The sequence below is a fragment of the Rhineura floridana genome, chromosome 11, assembly GCF_030035675.1.
Source record: "Rhineura floridana isolate rRhiFlo1 chromosome 11, rRhiFlo1.hap2, whole genome shotgun sequence".
NCBI classification, from domain to species: Eukaryota; Metazoa; Chordata; class Lepidosauria; order Squamata; family Rhineuridae; genus Rhineura; species Rhineura floridana.
The window spans coordinates 58,352,946-58,371,757 of NC_084490.1; the positions used below are offsets into that span (position 1 = coordinate 58,352,946).

Below are 18,812 nucleotides of genomic sequence, written 5' to 3' on the forward strand. Positions count from 1 at the left end.
CACTGTCTAGTTTCTTACTCCTTTTGGTTAAAACAACATTTTGAACATTCAGCACTTAATGTAACCTATACAATTTCTGAACAGTTTAGATTGGATTCTTATCTTCATTATTATTGGAGAGGTCTTGATTCAAATATCAGCTCATCCACAAAAGCTCACAGGCTGACCATGTGCCAAACACTATCTTTCAACCGACTTGTAATATAGGCTTATTGTAAGGATAAAATGGAAGAGGGAGACATGGCCGAACCCCTTGGTTGAAAGGTAGGATGATTATTATAATTTTAGTTTGCCCTTCCTCCAAGAGGCATGCTCTCCCATTTTATCCTTACAGCAAATCTGTCATGTAGCAGAGACATAGTGACTGACATCTGTTATTTTTTGTGACCCGAGGTGGGATTTTAACCCAGTTGTCTCAGTCCAGCACTCTATTACATCTCCCTGGCTTTCAGAAATAATAAGGGGCAACCTTGGTCCAAAACCTGCTAGAAATTTAAATAATGAGAAGCAACATTATTTAAAGAACCACTTATTGCCTGCCTTATTGTGCATGTCTTGAAAAAGCAGGATGTAAATGAGTGACTGCCATGAGCTCCAGTGGAAAGGTGTGTAGCTGTGTACATTGTTCCTTTGTATGCAAAATCTAGTATCTATCCAGCTTCCACTGGGAGGATCCCATAGGGTGCATTATGCTCCCCCCCCCCCAGAACACCTAGAAGGTAATTGTATTATTTTGCAAGTATACACGCTTGGAGTATGGGAATTCCTCTGCCCTCTAGACAGGAATTTTGCAAGTGTATTGTAAAAACCAAAACTAAAAAATACAGGTTGGTGTAAATCAAAAAGCTAACATATGCCTTTAAAGCAACTTGTGCAGTAAGGTAAAATAAACGAAATCTATTTGCATACACAGTGATTGCAATTGTGTGGCCTTTGCTATTGGTTTAGATCTCAGGATATGTATTGCCATAAAGCTGCCTTAAGTTGAGATTTTGCCGTGAACATCCTTAGGGGGTGCTGATTTACCATCATGCAATGGGTTAATGAAGAATGAAAGTAGAGCACAGCCATTCTACTGAGAAAATGTAATGGTTTGCTTGCAGCTGTAGGGCTTTACGTAGGCACCTGTGGATTTCAGTGTGTTTAATGCACAGACTGCAGTATGAGGCTAGTACTGACATTTGCTGACTCCAGTATACTCCTTCGCCTGCTGCTCTGCCAGCTTCTGCACCATCCAGAAGACAAGCAAAATGGTGCAGTGTGTGTGAGGCTTCGTTAGGAAACAATCACCTTCAGTATGATGCAGAGGTAGGTTTGCAATGCTGTTGAGCTTCACAGAGAGGGAGAGAGAGCAAAAGACATTGTTCTAGGAAAATAAGGCTGTTAATACTAATTTATTTAATCCTGATTTTAAGTTACAAGTATTTAAATATTGCAAATAAAATACATTTGCATGCCAGTACATACTGATCGTTCATGTGTTTAGAAACACTTTCATTCTTTTATCAAGCTGTATTTTCTAGATAACATTACAGCAAGCTGTTTTTAGTCATAATTATTATTATTTAAGCAGGGCAGCCAGGCAGGAGAAATGAATAAAGTTTTATTTTATAATTGAGTACGTATGTGGAAGGTTCTTAATTGAGATGGCAGAGGAGGTAAAAACACACGCTGAAGAATGAATGCTACAGTTGCCGCTGTATCTTTTATTTATGAAGGCAATGCCCTGTTAGGTTTGTATTGCAAATAGTCAGCATTTAAAAATAGTGCCTTTGTCTGGCACTAGTTCAAATTGATCCTGTTTGAGACAGGGAGGGATATAAAAGAACTACAAAGAACCCAAGGAAATAAGCATATAAGAAGGTTTGCCTTTTCCTTTATATTATTTCCTTAGAACATTGGTGTGTTCAAGAGAGCTTTAGGTTATAAGATTAATATGAAGAAGAGACATCACTAGAAACAGTCTATTAAAATCTGATATGAATTGATTTCTAAATGTGACATATTTTGTGTTGGTTTTTAAAGCCGGATTTTATATTTGTTGTTGAGTTACCTACTTTAGCATGACTCACAAGCAATGGTCACTGGATGCTGGTGATTAGGGAGCATGATAAAAGGGTTAGATTAACCGGCCACAACTAGGCTTTTTTATTTTTTATTGTGGGGACGCATCTTTGTGGTATTGTAGGTTTATAATCTAAGTTTGCACACAGAAAATGGGAGTGAGAAACATTTTAAGCAGCACTTGTTATTATTAATGTTATTAACTGAGGGGAAAAATGTTAGTACAGATTGCTGTCCTTTAGTTATAGCAGTTAGAAAGCTTTTGCTTAAAATAATTGCTTCAGTCTATGTAACTAAAAAAACAACAACATATACATAAAATGTCTTGAATCATGATTCCGTGCAATTATTCAATGTTAAGATTGTGTTGATGGGATAAATTGGTTACACTTGAGAAGAATGGAAATTTAATGGCCATATAATTTAATGCAGTTTTGTAAATTAAGAAATAAAGGCAATTGGTCTGAATGTCACCTGTACTGAATATTTGTACAGGTTCAGTTTTATCCTCTTATTTTAAGCAGCGGAAGGCTCTTCTACTTCCTTATGTTTAAGTTGCATGTTGCTGTTGCTGACAGAGTTGTCACTGGTGTGCTGCAGTTGTACTAATGTTATTACTTGAAGGCAACAAATAATTTACCTGAGTTACATATGCTTGCTGTAATTACTTAGGCTTTAAAAGGTAAAGGTAAAGGTGTCCCTGCACTTGTAGTGCAAGTCGTTTCCCACTCTTAGGGTGACGTTTTGCGACGTTTACTAGGCAGACCGTATATATGGGGTGGGATTGCCAGTTCCTTCCCCGGCCTTTCTTGACCCCCCAGCATATGCTGGGTACTCATTTTACCGACCACGGATGGATGGAAGGCTGAGTGGACCTCGACCCCTTTTACTGGATACAGTAACAGTGGGAAGTGTAATTCCTATCTGCTTCAGCCTCACTTTCAGCATGTTGGTGAGAAACAAGTATTTCTGTTAATCTTTAAAGTAAAAATTAAGGATGAATTGCAGTGAGAGGTATCTTGAACTGTTTCCTTCAGAGTGCAGCATATTTTGGCTGGATCAAGAGGTATCCTGTTCTTTATTGTGTAGTGAATATGTTTAATATATTCATATTTTATGCCATGCTATTTGTGTCAGTTTATTTTGAAATATAGACAAATTATGGTTTATATTGATGTGTGTGTGTTATCTCTTAAAATATGGCATGTAAAATTTTACATTTGTGATAAATTAACTAAAGAGAAACATGGGCTTTCAGTTTTAAAATTATTTGAATTTATATTTATTAAAATTTGTAATTTTGGAGATCAGTGGTATGTCTTGTAATTGGCATTCCTACAGCAGGCTATTGCAGTCCAAGCAGGTAGAGAATTGCCTTCCTTTGACTGCTTATTAGGTCAGAGTAATAATGTATGCTGGCCTTGACATATTTATTGCTTATTTCAAGCTGATGCAGTGAAATAAATTTATTGCTGAATTAAATATATGACTATTTTCTTTTTAACTTAAAATATGTTAAAGGTTAATTGTACTCTGCAGCTTCATATTGCAAAAGATATCTGTTCTAAAAGAATTTAAGCCTTGTTTTTGGTTGTGTTTCAGTGGCTGCAGTATGTGGCTGTGCAGATAAGAGATGCAGATAAAATGGGATATAGTTGTCTTAGAAGCAAAATATATACATTATGTGATAAAATATTTGTTACCATATATTGGCTTAGCATTTATATTTCATGATAATCTGGTATGCTAATAGAGAAATAGAATAGAGACATCTGGTTGCTAGTCTTTCATGCTCAAAACAAAATGGCTGGTGATTCCTATTGCTACAAACTGCAGATGAAAAACTGAGTGCAATTAAAATATATTTTCAGTGAAAGGGGAAAGGATTATGATTTTGACTTGATGTTTGGTGCCAGTTGTCTGCGGAGAAGAGGGGTAAAACAGTAGCTTCTTATTAGAACAAATTTGCAAGCAAATAGTCTGGGCTATGATTTCTAAACAAAGTTTTAAATGCAAGATTACATGCCAGATGAATGTTCTTAGTTATGCCTTTATATGCTTTTATTGTCTTTTTCAGGGCAAAAAATGTTTCCATTTATATAAAATAAAACGCCATATAATTAATGCATACAAACCATCCCAAATAAAAATAAATTAGTTCGTTTCTGAATTTTTAGATCTTTAAATATATCTTAGGAGGGGAAAGGGCTTTTCACATGTATGTCAAAGCACTTTTAGGACACCAATTTATATTGGTTTCCATGTAAGAAGGAGATGTTCTAGAAAACAATTTCGAAGTTTCAGGGATACAAGGAATTGCCCTTCTAGTCTTTTTTTCCTCATAGAAGGACAATTTCAGATATCACTTAGTTTTCTTTTAGCTATTTATTAGATACAGATTCCCTCCTACATTAGAAGTCACTTCTCTGATGAAGCAAATGAAGTCTCTGTGTGGAAATGTGGCAGTGCCACACCCAACAAACTCACATAACCCTATGTGACAGTCTATGCACAATGTGACACAATTTATTTCTAGGCACAGCAACATGTGCAGAAGCTTCTGCTGCTCCGAGGACACTCATTCTCAAGGCTTAGCATATTTTGACAGTTGGCTAAAGAGATTCCCCCCTCCTCCTGATAGTTATTTTCCTGATGGTTGTCTGAACGGTATTAACAATCAGATTCAATCTACATAGAAGCAAAGAGCTTCATCATCACATATGTGACTGTGAGAGAGGCAGTCGTTCAGTGGTAGAGCACGTTGCATGCAGAAGATCACAGATTTTATTCCTGGCATCTCCAGTTAAAATGATTGCAGATACCACAGAAGCCACTCTGAATGGAGTGGAGGAGGTGGAGAGCAGGTATACCCATTCTTCACCGTGGAACAAAGATATTTTGGTCACGGTGGTCACTATTTCAAATCTTTATTTATTTATCAAATGTATATAGGCACTCATCAACATATTTCCAGAATAGCTTGTAACAAAACAATATTAAAATATAATATGTAATAATTATATTATTAGCAAATATTTGTTAATGGGTGCCTATATACATTTACAACAATAATTAAAAACAACAATGAACAAACAAACAATAGCCTGGATTTAAAACACAAAGAGCCTACGTGAATAAAAATGCCTTTACCTCATGCTGAAAAGACCAAGTGACTGAAAAGCATGTGTAAATGTAACAATAACTAGACTACAGGGTGAAGAATGATCAGAAGAGGCAAGGCACAAGTCCCTTGAGGACTCTGGGCTGCACTTGGAAGCAGTACAAGACTCTTGGATGCTGCTTTTCACCTGATTGGTGCCCTCTGTTGCCCTGTGTGAAATTGGAATGTGTCCCAGGATATTTTGCACCATTTTTAGAGGATTATAAGGCACATATTGAACTTTTCACAGGGCAGTGGCATCAGCCACAACTAGTGTGTACTACAATTTTGCATGCCCTGCCTCCTTCCAGCATATCGTGTCTTCCTGTCCACAGCATCTGTGTGCATTGAGAGAGGGAGGAAGTGATGGCAGCCACTGGAGAACTGAAGCTGAGATTTGTCCCCAAGTGTCAACTGCGAGCCTTAGAGTAAACAGCACTGGGTTGGATAGACCAGTATTCTTAATAATTATAAGACAGTTGATGTTCAGAATAATACTAAAAAAAAAAATCAGGAAAACATTGCCTTTATTTGAAGAGCTAAATTCAGCAAAGTGGATAATGTGCAGGGTTCGTACCTCTTGGTTCCAGTCTTTGGTCTATCATATAGCCTTTCTACATCATCTTAGGGAAGGGACTGTAGCTCAGTGGTAGAGCACGTGTTTTTGCATGCAGAGGGCCTCAGTTCATGAGATGCTTTGAGGTGTTATGCAAATGCATTGTTGTCAGGGCTGGCACCAGGCATGCCAGGGCCTTTGGGCACCCGCCGGCCCTGGCACCCGCAAGCACACCCCACCAACCTACCTTCCGTGGAAGGGAAATCAGCTCCTTAGGGAAACCTCGGCCACCATCTTGGTTGATGGCAGGCTTGTGCCCACAGCACAACTAGCATTTACATCAAGGGAGAGGTAGGTGGAGCATGCAGGCGGGCATTGTGGGCCTGCGTGGCAGTAGGGGGGTGTCTGGGAGCTCCCTCTCGTGATCCACGGCAGGGTTGGGATTCGACGCTGCCACAGAGCACTACCCACCCACCCTAAGGAGGGGCCCTTCAGGGGCCCTTGGCCAGGGCCTGCCCTGGCCACCCTCTGGCACCAGCCCTGGTTGTTGTAACATTTACTGCTGTTGTTGCTTTGTAGCTAATAGAAACATATTTGTGATGGCTATAGGCAACTTTTTCACAACAAGCTCCTGCCATATCAGTTTGTTTACATTATCTACTTTTGTAGACATGGGGATGGGGACCCAAAAAGCAGTGAGCTTATGCGAACTCAGGGGAATTGTTTTACTTCTTAGAATTGTTGATCTTCTCCTGACTCCCCTGCTACATCTGAGAAGCAATATTTAACTCCCCTCAGTATAAAAAGCAATGTGCCCTGCACTTCAGAACTCCTGTTTGCAGCAAAACAAGCCTAAGGCTACAATCTTATGTACACTAACCTGAGAGTAAGCTCCAAGGAATACAATAGATCTGAGTTAACATGCATAGGATTGTCCTGTAAAACAACCCTTTGACTGTTTGCCAAGTGAAAAAAGAATCAAAGGAGCGCATTTCCAAAATCATTAAGATAAATAGAAGCAGGAAACCAACCAGGGAAGCAGCTGGACCATGAGATTGCAGGTGGAAGAGGTTACAAAATAAAGATTGCAGAGAACTCAAATAAATTATTTCTGCTATTGAAGCTAACAGGAGGTCTCGCTCCATGCAGATAGTAGGTGTGTACCCTGTGGACCAGGAATACAACAGGGGCCAAAGGGCTAAAGCTCTCCTCCACCCCTTGTGTCAGAGTCTCACTTTGGATTGGGGTTCTGCACTGGCTATTTGTGAAACCAAAATCCTGCACTTTGAGGCAAACCACATAATTAATGTAACATTTATTTATTTAAAACATTTATATACTGCTTAATCATTTGCCTTTCTAAGCAGTAGAACGTGTAGCTTGGCCCTTAGATGCAAGAGACAGATGTAACTATTCTACTTGTTCAGGTTATTATGGAAACCTTTCAGCTTGGTGATGACATTGCAAGCTGCCTTGGGTGGGCTATGCCCCAAACGGCAACACATAAATAATTTTGTATAAAGAAATGTGCAGAGACTGCTTGGAGGATTGAGGCATATACTCTCTGTATACCCTTTACCTTGTCCTTCCTGGCTAATTAAAGCTGCCAGATCTGGCTTACATACATAGGGGCTGGAGGTGGCTAATGCCTCTCTGGGAGAAGATGTGGTTTGCATGGTCCTGAAAGAGATGCTGATTCATCCATTTAAAAATAACAACCCACCTGGGCAGTTTGAACAATTGTTGCCTAATCTCCAATCTGCCAATTTTAAGCAAAGTGTAAGAGTGGGTGGTGGCTTCGCAACTCCAGGTACTTGTAGATGAAACTTATTATTTAGTTCTTTTCTTGTCTGAGTACTGACCTGGTTTGGGGATAGAAATTGTCTTGCATAGAATAGAATAGTAGTCCCCTGGCACAACCCTGGTGGACTACCTGCACTGAGAGATGGACAGAGCTCATGCACACCTGTTGATTTTTACATACCTCTCAATAGCTTTTGATATCAGCAGCCATAGTATCTCTCCAGGTCACCTTGCCAGGGTGAAACTGAAAGATACTCTTTTACAGATGCTATAGTCCATGGGTTGCCAGCACAGCACCTGTAGGCACCCATGGGCCTGCAGAGGCCTTTCCTGGTGCCTGTGGGGTCCCAGCCCCCTGCCCCTCTCATTGCTGAAATTAGACTTCAGAGAAGCCTTTTTCAAGACTTTGATTGCCTGGGTGGGGGAAAAGTGTGCATATATGTGGTTATGGTGTTTCTGTGCATGTATGCAGTGTGTGCATGGTGCCGACAACAATTTTTCAGCTGTGTCCATTTGTGGAGGGATGATCCCAGATGGTTGTGCTTGGGGGACTGTTCTGTTCTGAGGTTGGTTTACTGAGCGCCACAAGAATCCATCTTGTACCTCATGCTGATTAACATCTACATGAAATGCTAACAGGTCATCCAAAGGTTGGGCTGAATGGTCACAAGTATGCTGATGACACCAATCTCTCTACCTCTTGTTTCAGCCATCTAATCTTAGGATGCTAAAAAGTCTGAACTCGTGTTTGATGGCAATTCTGGTCTGGATGACAGCAAACAAACATTATCCAGACAAAGCAGAGATAGCGTTGACTGTAAACTTAACTGGTTTGGTTGAAGTTTTCTGGTTTGTTTCCTGGCTGAAATTAAAGTACTGATAATGACATTTAAAGCCCTGAAAAGCCTGGGATCATATTATCTTAAGGACCATCTTCACCCATGTGAACCTGCCTGAGATTGTTGTTGGAGGTCCTGCTCTCCCAAAAACAGATTTTGTTGGATAACAGGGACAGGACCTTTTTGGTAGAGACTCTACAACTGAGGACCTCACTTCCCAGGGAAGTCTGACAGAACAAATAAAAATAAAGATAAAAATGTTACCTCCCTGGCAGGGCAAAAGTTGGCCTGAATAATAATAAAAACGTCTTTATTAGCTGATGGGAGATTTTTAAAGAGGTGCCATCCAACTTCATGGGGCAAAGCATTCCAAAGGTTGGGTGCCGCCATTGGGAAAGTCCTAATTCTTGTCACAGGCAGTGATGCTTCCACTGTAGGCAGGGCACAGAGGAGGGCCTCTCTACCAGGTCTTAGACATTAGGCAAGCTGATACTGGAGGAGCCAGGCCTTGGGCATTCCAGACCCAAGCCACTTAGGCACACTTTGAATTATTCCTGAATTTTTTGGGGGGGGAGTAGCTGTTACAGGATCAAAGTGATCTTATGGCTGAGTAGCCATTTTTGTCCTTGGCTGCTGCATTCTGAGTCCGTTGAAGCTTCCAAAAATTCTTCAGAAGGCATTGAAATAATCCCACCTAGTTGTAAGTAAGTTGCATGTGTTACCATAGCCAGATCCTTATTAATGGCTGGAGCTGGCATATCAGCCCACACTGGACAAAGAGACTCCTGGCCACTACTGCCATCTTTATTTAAGTATTTATTTGGAATATTTATAAACTGCTAAACATGATAAAATACCATATTTTCTACAAATAAAAATAACAGTAGACTATATTTTGTACACATATAAAATAAGAACAATAAAAATATAACAAATAAAAACAGTTTAAAAACACTTTCCCAAATTCTAATATTACTCGTGAATTAACTCATCCTTCTTGGAAAGCTGATAGAAATAGTTTTTTTAGCATCTGATGAAATGTGTACAATATTGGAGCCTGTCTAACTTCAGCAGGCAGTATGTTCCACAAGGCAGGTGCCATTGTGCAGAAGGACCTAGACCAAACTGCCATGGAACAAATCTCCAGCGTAAAGTCTAAAATAGGATATCAGGAGTTGTTTTCCTCCTTTGTGAAGAGATTTTTAAATCATGGAGGCAAAAAATAATAGTTCCAATTGGTGGTTACTCATCCCTAACAATAGTTGATTTAAAACAGCCCTCACTTTCTTGATAGTGCCTCTTTCCTAAGCATAATGGGATGGGGAGAATTATATTTATGCTGTGGAAACTCTTCGAGATCTAGGCTGTAAGAATTAGATTAATCTATACACCTGATCTCCCTCACCCTCCAAGACTGAAGCTTTAAAAAGTAATTGTAAATTGACACATTCAGATTACACCAAAGGAAACCAGACAGGCCACTCTGTAGATGCTTGAGCAATTTCTAGGGGGTACAGTCATCTTCCTAATCACTTTCCCCACATATGTTGATTGGATCACAAGACAGAGCCTCTTCCCTTCCTCTTTTCCACTTGCTCCTCACTAGATCAAGGGAATGGTATGCCAGCTGTTGTAGATTTATGGTGTTCAGGTGGAAGAGGGACAATGCAGCAGATACCAACTTTATGTAAAGGGTCGACCTTATGTAAAGACTTTATGTATGGGAAGGCTCGGGGGCAGGCTTCATGGATGGGGAAAGGGTGTGGAAGGAAGTGTAATGTCTTCTCCTAGGGGCCTTTGAATGTGAGCTGTGCAGACGGGAAGGGCACAGAGTGGGGAGAAAAGAGACTGGAATTGCACTCCCTCAAAGGGCCAGGTTTGCAGTTTGGGAGTGGTGCTTGATGCATGTTTGTCACTTGATCACTGGAGGTGTAGGTGGCCTCCATGCAGATATCGACATTTTCACTTGCCACACTCACTGTGGAAAATGTGCTGCTGCTGCTGTTCGGTGAGCATGATGAGCATCCAGCTTCCCACTCATGTTTGAGCTTGAATGAATGAATAAATTTATTTCGGTCCATGACCAGCAAAAGTACCACAATACAAAAGAATATAGCAAAAGTGACAACAAAATGTTAAAAGGGAAACAAAAAAATAAGGGTTAAAATTTAAATCAAGGTCACCGAGGTTAAGACAGTTAACAGCGCTAAAAGTTGATTACAAAGAGCTCATTATTTCCTTCCTGCGGGCCATGGCCGCAACACAAAACGAAGCAACCTTCGTGGTAATCCGGGGATCCAAGTCTGCCAATAGGCACTGCAAGAGAACCGCCTCCGAACCCGGGTGAAAATCATCCAAAACTGGGTAAATACATTTACGGCGAAGGTCTGAGTATAAAGTGCACTACAGCAGTACGTGCCGTATGGACTCCACCTTCTCAGCTCCACAAGGGCAAAAGTTGGCAGAGCTTGCAGAGGTGGGTAGACTGCAGACTGCGTGGCAGTTCCTGCCTCCTCCTGTGGCTCAGGAATTAGGAGGAAGGCTTGGGAATGTTACGGTGATTGGAGAGGAGACACAGGGTGCACCTTCCCAGTTAGCCTAGTGAATGCTCAAAGTACTTAGCTGCTTGGAAGGGAGCCATCTAGCATGCCCTGCCCTCCAAACTGGGAGGGAAGCTGTCTGGAGCGTTTCTTCAACTGTTTTGGAGTGAGCCAGCCTGCCAGCCATCACACCTCACCTCCAAATGGCCAATCTGCCCTGGATCACCTAAGCCACCATGCTCCCTGGGGAAGGCTCGGGGGCAGGCTTCATGGTTGGGGAAAGGGTGTGAAGGGAAGTGTAATGCCTTCTCTGTAATGCCTGTTGGAAGATTCAGGACAGACAAAAGGAAGTACTTCTCTACTCAGCGCATAGTTAAACTATGGCATTTGCTCCCACAAGATGCAGTAATGGCCACCAGCTTGGATGGCTTTAAAAGAAGATTAGACAAATTCATGGAGGACAGGGCTATCAATGGCTACTAGCCATGATGGCTGTGCTGTGCCACCCTAGTCAGAGGCAGCATGCTTCTGAAAACCAGTTGCCGGAAGCCTCAGGAGGGGAGAGTGTTCTTGCACTCGGGTCCTGCTTGCGGGCTTCCCCCAGGCACCTGGTTGGCCACTGTGAGAACAGGATGCTGGACTAGATGGGCCACTGGCCTGATCCAGCAGGCTCTTCTTATGTTCTCCCAGGGGCCTTTGAATGTGAACTGTGCAGAGGGGAAGGGCACACAATGGGGAGAAAAAACAGTGGTCAGTCAGTTCAAAAGGGGCTGTTGGAGTGGGGCTGCAAAAAGGAGAACAGGAAAGAAGAAAGGCTAGGGGAAGCAACAGAATGGAGAAGAAGCGGTAGAGAAACCTAATGAAGAAGAGAGAAAAGGAGGAAAAGGCAGATAGATGAGAGAGCAGAAAGAAAGAGCGGAGCTGGGTTTATTTGAGTTGTCTCCCAACTATATGATACAGTAATATATGTAAACTTTGTTCTTTGGCTATTACACTGTGTATTTGTAACGGAAAAACACACACAAATGTTTAAAAAAATTCTAAGCCAAACCTTAGCTTAGTGCAGTGTGGCATGGCAATAAAAAGGACCAAAGTGGCTGTGAGCTCCTTTCTGGGAGCCCACACATTTGCACAGTTTTACAAGTCATAATTTGGTTTGCCATGTCATGTGAACTAGTGCAGTCAGATTTTTGTTGTTTGTAGTCAGTGGCTATTACAATATAAATCACAAAATAAACAATTGAAGAATAAGTTTAAAATACATCAGTTTGCAGAACCTCAAAAAGTTTAAAATTATATTGTAAAGTTCCCCAAATGATTTATATTTATAAAAATGCCCTTGTCAGCTATTTTGGGTCAGAAAAGTACCCTGTAACTTTCTCACTGCTACCCTATAGGTAACAAACGTGTACATTGACCAGCAGTCATCTAATTTTGAAATAATCTGATATACCTTCTAGAAATTCTGAAATGACTAAGATAAATCTATCCTTAGGTGAATTGTATAAAGGGTAATAGAGAATATAGTGTACATTGTCTTTGATCTGGCAAAGGAAACACTGTTTGGCCTAGTAAATACTACTACTTGCTTCTGGAAAGTTCTGGACACTTACTGCCTGATTCTGTGCACATCTTCTCAAAAGTAGATCCTACTTTGTCCAGTTGGGTGGGTTTTTCAAAATAATTGCACAGCTTAATTTCTGGACTCTCAGCTTTCATTTAAAAAGACAAATTAAGTTTCTAGGTGGTCTGGTTCACGAGATATACAGCAAAATGTCAGCCGCCCCCCGCAACTTCTGTGAAATTATCTCTTAGCTGGCTGCTCTAACGCTGCTCTTTCAGGTTTGTAGCCAATAAGTGAAGTCAGGGTTGTGATTGACAAGGGATTTCTGGCCCTCCAGGCAGTACCTAGACCTCATTGCAAAGGTAGAAAATTGTTGTTTTTTCCTGTTTATCTGAAAATCTCATAAATTGAGTAAGTATATAGCTTTCGACAGTACCAAAAGTCTTTCTTTCTCTTGTGTGCAGGAGTCAAACAAGTTTAAATTTTCCTGGGCTGTTGAAGCCCAGGAATGTTTTCAAAACCTTCCAAATATAAAGCTTTAATCCAATACTTGCTTTTCTGGAAGTAAAGCTGCAAGGCTAATCCCACATACCTGAAGTAAACCCCATTGAATTCAATAGGACTTACTTTTGAGAAGACATGGTTAGGATTCTGCTGTAAATTAATGGGACTTTTGAATGAACATAGCAAAGGATTGTGCTTGTGTTGTAAATCTTTCTCTCCCCCCCCAGTCCTATTTTTTAAAGCAATTAGGCAGGGCTTACCTAGATATCACTGCTTTTATTATATAAGAAACTAATAGTAATCTTATTTTTTTAAAAAAGGTTTTGCAATGACCAACTGGTTTTGACAATAAACTATTATATAGGGGTCTGTGTATTTTTACATCTCCTCGTGTGTGTGTGTGTGTGTGTAGTCTTCCCAGCAACCCTGTGAGGTAGGATTGCCAATTGGAAACCAAGGCAGTTCACAACAAGAAATAAATCCCTTTTAAATCCAATAATAATAAAAAGTATAAACAGTTGCAAAACAGCTTAAAGTGGCATAGTTCTGAATTTTGGATTGGGTGAGTATTCCTTATCATTTGAAGCTGAAGTTCTGTGCACGTTTCCCTGTTTAAGTCCCATTGAATACATTCGGACTTGCTTCTGAATAAACAATTATAGGACTGCACTACAAATATCTTTACAGGTTGTGTAAATAATAAACATCTTTGACAGTCATTAGTATATAAATATTTCTTCATACTATGTCCCAATAAGTATTTGATTTCACACTATGGTTGTAAATTATCACTTCCACTACATTTTAAGCGTGCCCTTCTTCCTTTGGTGGTCATGGTTCCCCTCTGTTGTTTTCATCCTGAGGGGCAGATTAGGCTGAGAGATGGTGAGCAGCCGATAGTCACCCAGTAAACTTTATAGCTCATTTCCATTTTAAAAAATTAATTAAAATGATTTACATGCAGGCAATGTTTATGAAGTAGATCCACACAATACATTTAAAGCAGATCCAACTCGCATTTAAAGCGCATGACTTCCCCTAAAGAATCCTGGGAAGTGTAGTTTCCCCCTCCCAGTTATTGTTCGTACTACCCTTAACAAACTACATTTCCTGTGATTCTGTGGTGGGATTCATGTCCTTCAAAAGTGTGTGCTTTAAATGAATGATATGGATCTGCTCTAGGTATGCTGTGCATTCATTAGTGAATTGAAAATAACAATTTTAAAAGGTACTTTTTTGAACAGGGAAAGGGCTGTAGCTCAGTGGCAGGGCATATGCTTTGCATGCAAAGGTCCAAAATTCAATTTCTGGAAAAGATGATTGCCTTGAATCCTGGAGAATCAGTACTGAGCTAGATGGTATCAAATGGCCTGAGTCGGTATAAGGTAGATTCCTTTGTTCCTAAAAGTGGAAAGAGACCGAAGGGCCACAGTGACTCCAAAATTTATTTATGTATTTTATTTACAAAATTTATATACTGCTTTATTGTAAAAAATCTCAAAGCAGTTTACAGAAGGAATTAAAGCACTAAAATTATTGGGGAAAAAGAGTTAAAGACAGGTATTTAAAAACATTCAAAATAATAAAACCAACAGTGAGTTAAAAACAGATAAAAACACAATAGCTTCTACATGCCTGAGTTGGCTTGCCTAAACAAAAAAAATGTTTTTAGCAGGTGCTGAAAAGAGTACAATGAAGGTGTCTACCTAATGTCAATAGGCAGGGAGTTCCAAAGCATAGGTGCTGCCACAGTAAAGGACTGATTTCTTACAAGAGCAGAACAAGTACTATGTGGCAGCCATAACATGGAAAACACACCTTGAACTTGGCCTGGTAGCAAATTGGCAACCAGTTCAGAGATATTATGTGTTAATAGGGTCTCACTCTTGTCAGCAGTCGTGCCACAGCATTCTGCACTAACTGTAGCCCCCAGGTCAGGTTGTTCTACATGGGGATTTCTGTGACCTTGGCTGACTGGCTGCCAGGATTTTTTTAGTTTTGGTTTTTGGCTAGGAATCCTGACTGGTTGTGGGATGTTGAGTTTTCTGCCTTACTCACAGAAATATTGTTGTGGTTGGTATGGTATTGCATTTAGGAAATCATCACTGTGTTTTGCTCTCCCCCCTCCGGTTTGCATTTCATTTACCGGTAACCTCACTCCCTTACATCCCTAGAAGCAACAACAGTGGTTCCATGCTCTCAGTTCAACCCCCTTAAACCCACTGACGATGCAGCTTGTTGGTTGCATGATGGTTTGTTTCTTTCCCAATAGTGGTAAAAGAGAATTCACATACTGGGAAGTGTGGCTGTAATTTTTGTTACCCCATCCCACATAATCTTCATTTTTGTTGTTCCCAAGCTGCTGTCTGTGAAGGTAGATCTAACCATGTGTGTTTTTTCTCTGTCAATTATTACTCACTGGAATTGAGTTGGCTGTCAAAGTGAGTTTATAGCAGCCTACAAGGTAGACAGAAAAGGGTAGAGAATCTTCTTACTCTTACTCATTTCTTTCTGAAGTGAAGGGTCAAATCTGTAAAGAAGTTTGGAGCAACCATGTTAAAAGGTACAGGCAGGGCATTCCAGACAGGGGATTGCCAACCCTGCTTGGATACGGATATCTTTGCAGAGGATCCCTAGTCAAGCTTTACCAACAGCACAATCCAAACCATATCAACTCAGAAGTAAGTCCTATTGAGTTTTATGGGGCTTAGTAAGTGTGTTTAGAATTGCAGCCTTCAGGGGCATCCATCTTTACTCCTGAGTGCTCCTATCTAACATCTCTACAGCACTAGGCTCCCTTCTTCCTACAGTGGGCTTCTGTTGACTGGCCTGGCCTGAGGGCACTTCAACCCTTCTTGCCAGAAGCAAATAGGCTAGATTAAATGTTCTCTACCCAGGTTCCATCTTTTAGCTAAGATTTCCATCTTAATTTCCAATCAGATAAATGTTTTTGTTTGAATTGTATGCTCCAAGCAATTGTGGTTGATGCTTAATGTATCATGCTTAATGACATGCCTGGGGCCCACCTCTGTGACATCACTACAGCCTGACCCCATGACATCACCATGACCTGCCCCTGTGACACCACTAGTGCCTGCCCTTGAAATCTCAGGGTTTGTGATGCTTCTGACCTGGCAACCCTAATGGGCAGACATGTAGAGTATTGTACTGTAAATATTCTTGCATGTACACAGATACCCAAACAGAAATATGTTTCTTGTCTCAGGTTCTGTTGAATAAAAGGCTTGTGATCTGCATAATCAGAGGTTTGGGGCTTTGATGCTGTGTTGTGGAAAGGCTTTATTTAGAATGAGAGAGTCAGCACAATCTAGACTTAAATGTACAACAACCAGAAAACGGGAACTAAAAGTGCATGCAAGTAGATAACTTTTAGATGACAAAAGATGAGAAAAACCAAGCAACAAAATAGTAACACACAAACCCTTGCGCTATATTGCATTTCAAGCATTTAGAGAACATTGAACCCATTTTATAGCTGAGGAACACCAAGGCATAGTAATAAACGATTAGCTCTATGTTAGTAAACCATGGTATGGAATTCTTAAGCACAAATAATTAAGTAACAATAGATAATGTCTTTCAGTGTATAAAGACTGCTTCCTCTCAGCACTGAGAAATTGAAGCCACTTAGAATTTAGATGGGATTTAGAATGTAAATGGGAGCATATGACATCTGCTCCCGAAGTGACCATCAGCCATCTGAGAGAACTGTTGGTCACAGCCCCATCTTCCCTGGACTTGCTTAAGAAAGATGTGTACCCTGACGGAAGGCAGCAGCTAGTAAACAGCATTTATTTGTCTTAGAATTTTAAAATTGTATTCTGCCTTAGGTGCCTTGACAGAAAGGCAGTATGTAAAAGCAATAAACAAATGAAGAAACAGAGATTAGAGCATAGTGGCATGTCTCCAGCGTAGATTCAAGTTTGAGGAAGCACTAACTTTTCCTTCCTCGCCAGCAAAATATAACCAGAGAACACACATTTCTGTTCCCCCTTCACAGTAGTCCACTTCTAATTTTCTTTCCTCCTTCCAGCTGTTCTTCCAACCCCCATTTTTCCCTTTCCTGCATTCATGTTACATAGAATCATAGAATAGTAGAGTTGGAAGGGGCACAAGGCCATCAAGTCCAACCCCCTGCTCAGTGCAGGAATCCAAATCAAAGCGTTACCGACTGATGGCTGTCCAGCTGCCTGTTGAATGCCTCCAGTGTCGGAGAGCCCACTACCTCTCTTGGTAATTGGTTCCATTGTCGTATGGGTCTAACAGTTTAGGAAGTTTTTCCTGATATTACAGTTTTTGCCTACTCTCTCCCTTCCCATTACTTAATTATGTCAAGATCTCAACATGGTCAGTCCAGGAGTCTGTTTTCAGTGCTAGAATTGAGTCGTAGAATATGGAAAGAAAAGTACGTTTTAATCTGTGCAGGATGTCTTTCCATCACCACTAATAATAACGACTTCATTTCCTTGAGGCCAAGGTGGCGGACCTGGAAAAGCTGAGAGAGGCAGAGAGGTGTGTGGAGGAGGCCTTCAGGGACGTTATAGCTGTGTCCCACTCCAACGATGATAGCTCTCCTGCTATCATGGAGAACGATGGTCTCGGGGAAGGAGAGCATCCAGCTGAGGAAGAGGGAAACGATCCCTTAGAAGGGACCCATTCCTTGGGGGATGAGCAGCTATCCTCTCGTGCCGAGGATATATCTCCAGGGGGTGGAGGGATCCTTGTAGTGGGTGATTCGATCATTAGGAACATAGACAGTGGGGTGTGTGATAGGCGTGTAGACCGCAAGGTGTTTTGCCTGCCTGGTGCGAAGGTTGCGGATATCGCCCGTCGTTTAGATAGTTTGGTAGACAGTGCTGGGAAGGAGTCAGTGGTCGTGGTGCACGTTGGCACCAACGACATGGGGAAATGCAGCCGTGAGGTCCTGGAAGCAAAATTTAGGTTGCTAGGTAGGATGCTGAAAGCCAGGACCTCCAAGGTGGCTTTCTCTGAAATGCTACCGGTTCCACGCGCAGGACCAGCCAGACAGGCCCAGCTTCGCAGTCTCAATGCGTGGATGAGACGATGGTGTCGGGTGGAAGGGTTTGGATTTGTTAGGCACTGGGGAACATTTTGGGACTAGCTGGGCCTGTACAAAAGGGACGGGCTCCACTTGAACCAGAATGGAACCAGACTGCTGGCACTTAAAATTAAAAAGGTAGCAGAGCAGCTTTTAAACTGACTGAGGGGGGAAACCCGACAGGAGCTGAGAAAGGTCCGGTTCGGAATAAACCTCCCCCCTGGGATAAAAACCAAAGAAATGATGAAATTTTAAAAGGGGTAGGCCTAGAAGTAGGCATTGTGAGAGCAGGGGCACAGGATATAAATTCAGAAGAGCAAAATTACCACAGGCCTAACCACAAGTGCCAAAGACACTTGAAGAGAGACACTGCTTACAAGTGCCTGTACGCTAATGCTAGGAGCCTGCGAACCAAGATGGGAGAACTGGAGTGCTTGGTCTTAGAGAAGAGCATTGATATAGTGAGCATAACGGAGACCTGGTGGAATGGAGAAAACCAGTGGGATACGGTTATCCCTGGATATAAACTATATCGGAAGGACAGGGAAGGACGTATTGGTGGTGGAGTCGCTCTATACGTGAAAGAAGGCATTGAATCCAGCAAGCTCGAAACCCCAAAAGAGGCAGACTCCTCCACAGAATCGTTGTGGGTGGTGATACCGTGCCCCAGGAGGGACTTAATACTGGGAATGATCTATCGTC

At 41.3% G+C, this 18,812-nt stretch overlaps 1 protein-coding gene across 11 annotated transcripts in view; it reads left to right on the forward strand.

Moving 5' to 3' along the window:
* TANC2 (tetratricopeptide repeat, ankyrin repeat and coiled-coil containing 2) overlaps positions 1-18,812 on the forward strand; it is a 378,583-nt gene that overhangs the window by 101,002 nt on the left and 258,769 nt on the right. Inside the window, exon 1 of one of the 11 annotated variants that reach the window (XM_061588300.1) lies at positions 1,084-1,308. The exons of the other annotated variants lie outside the window; for them this stretch is intronic. The gene's annotated coding sequence lies outside the window, so the exon portion shown is untranslated. Of the gene's footprint in view, positions 1-1,083; positions 1,309-18,812 lie in introns of those variants that run through there. 11 annotated transcript variants of the gene reach the window in all.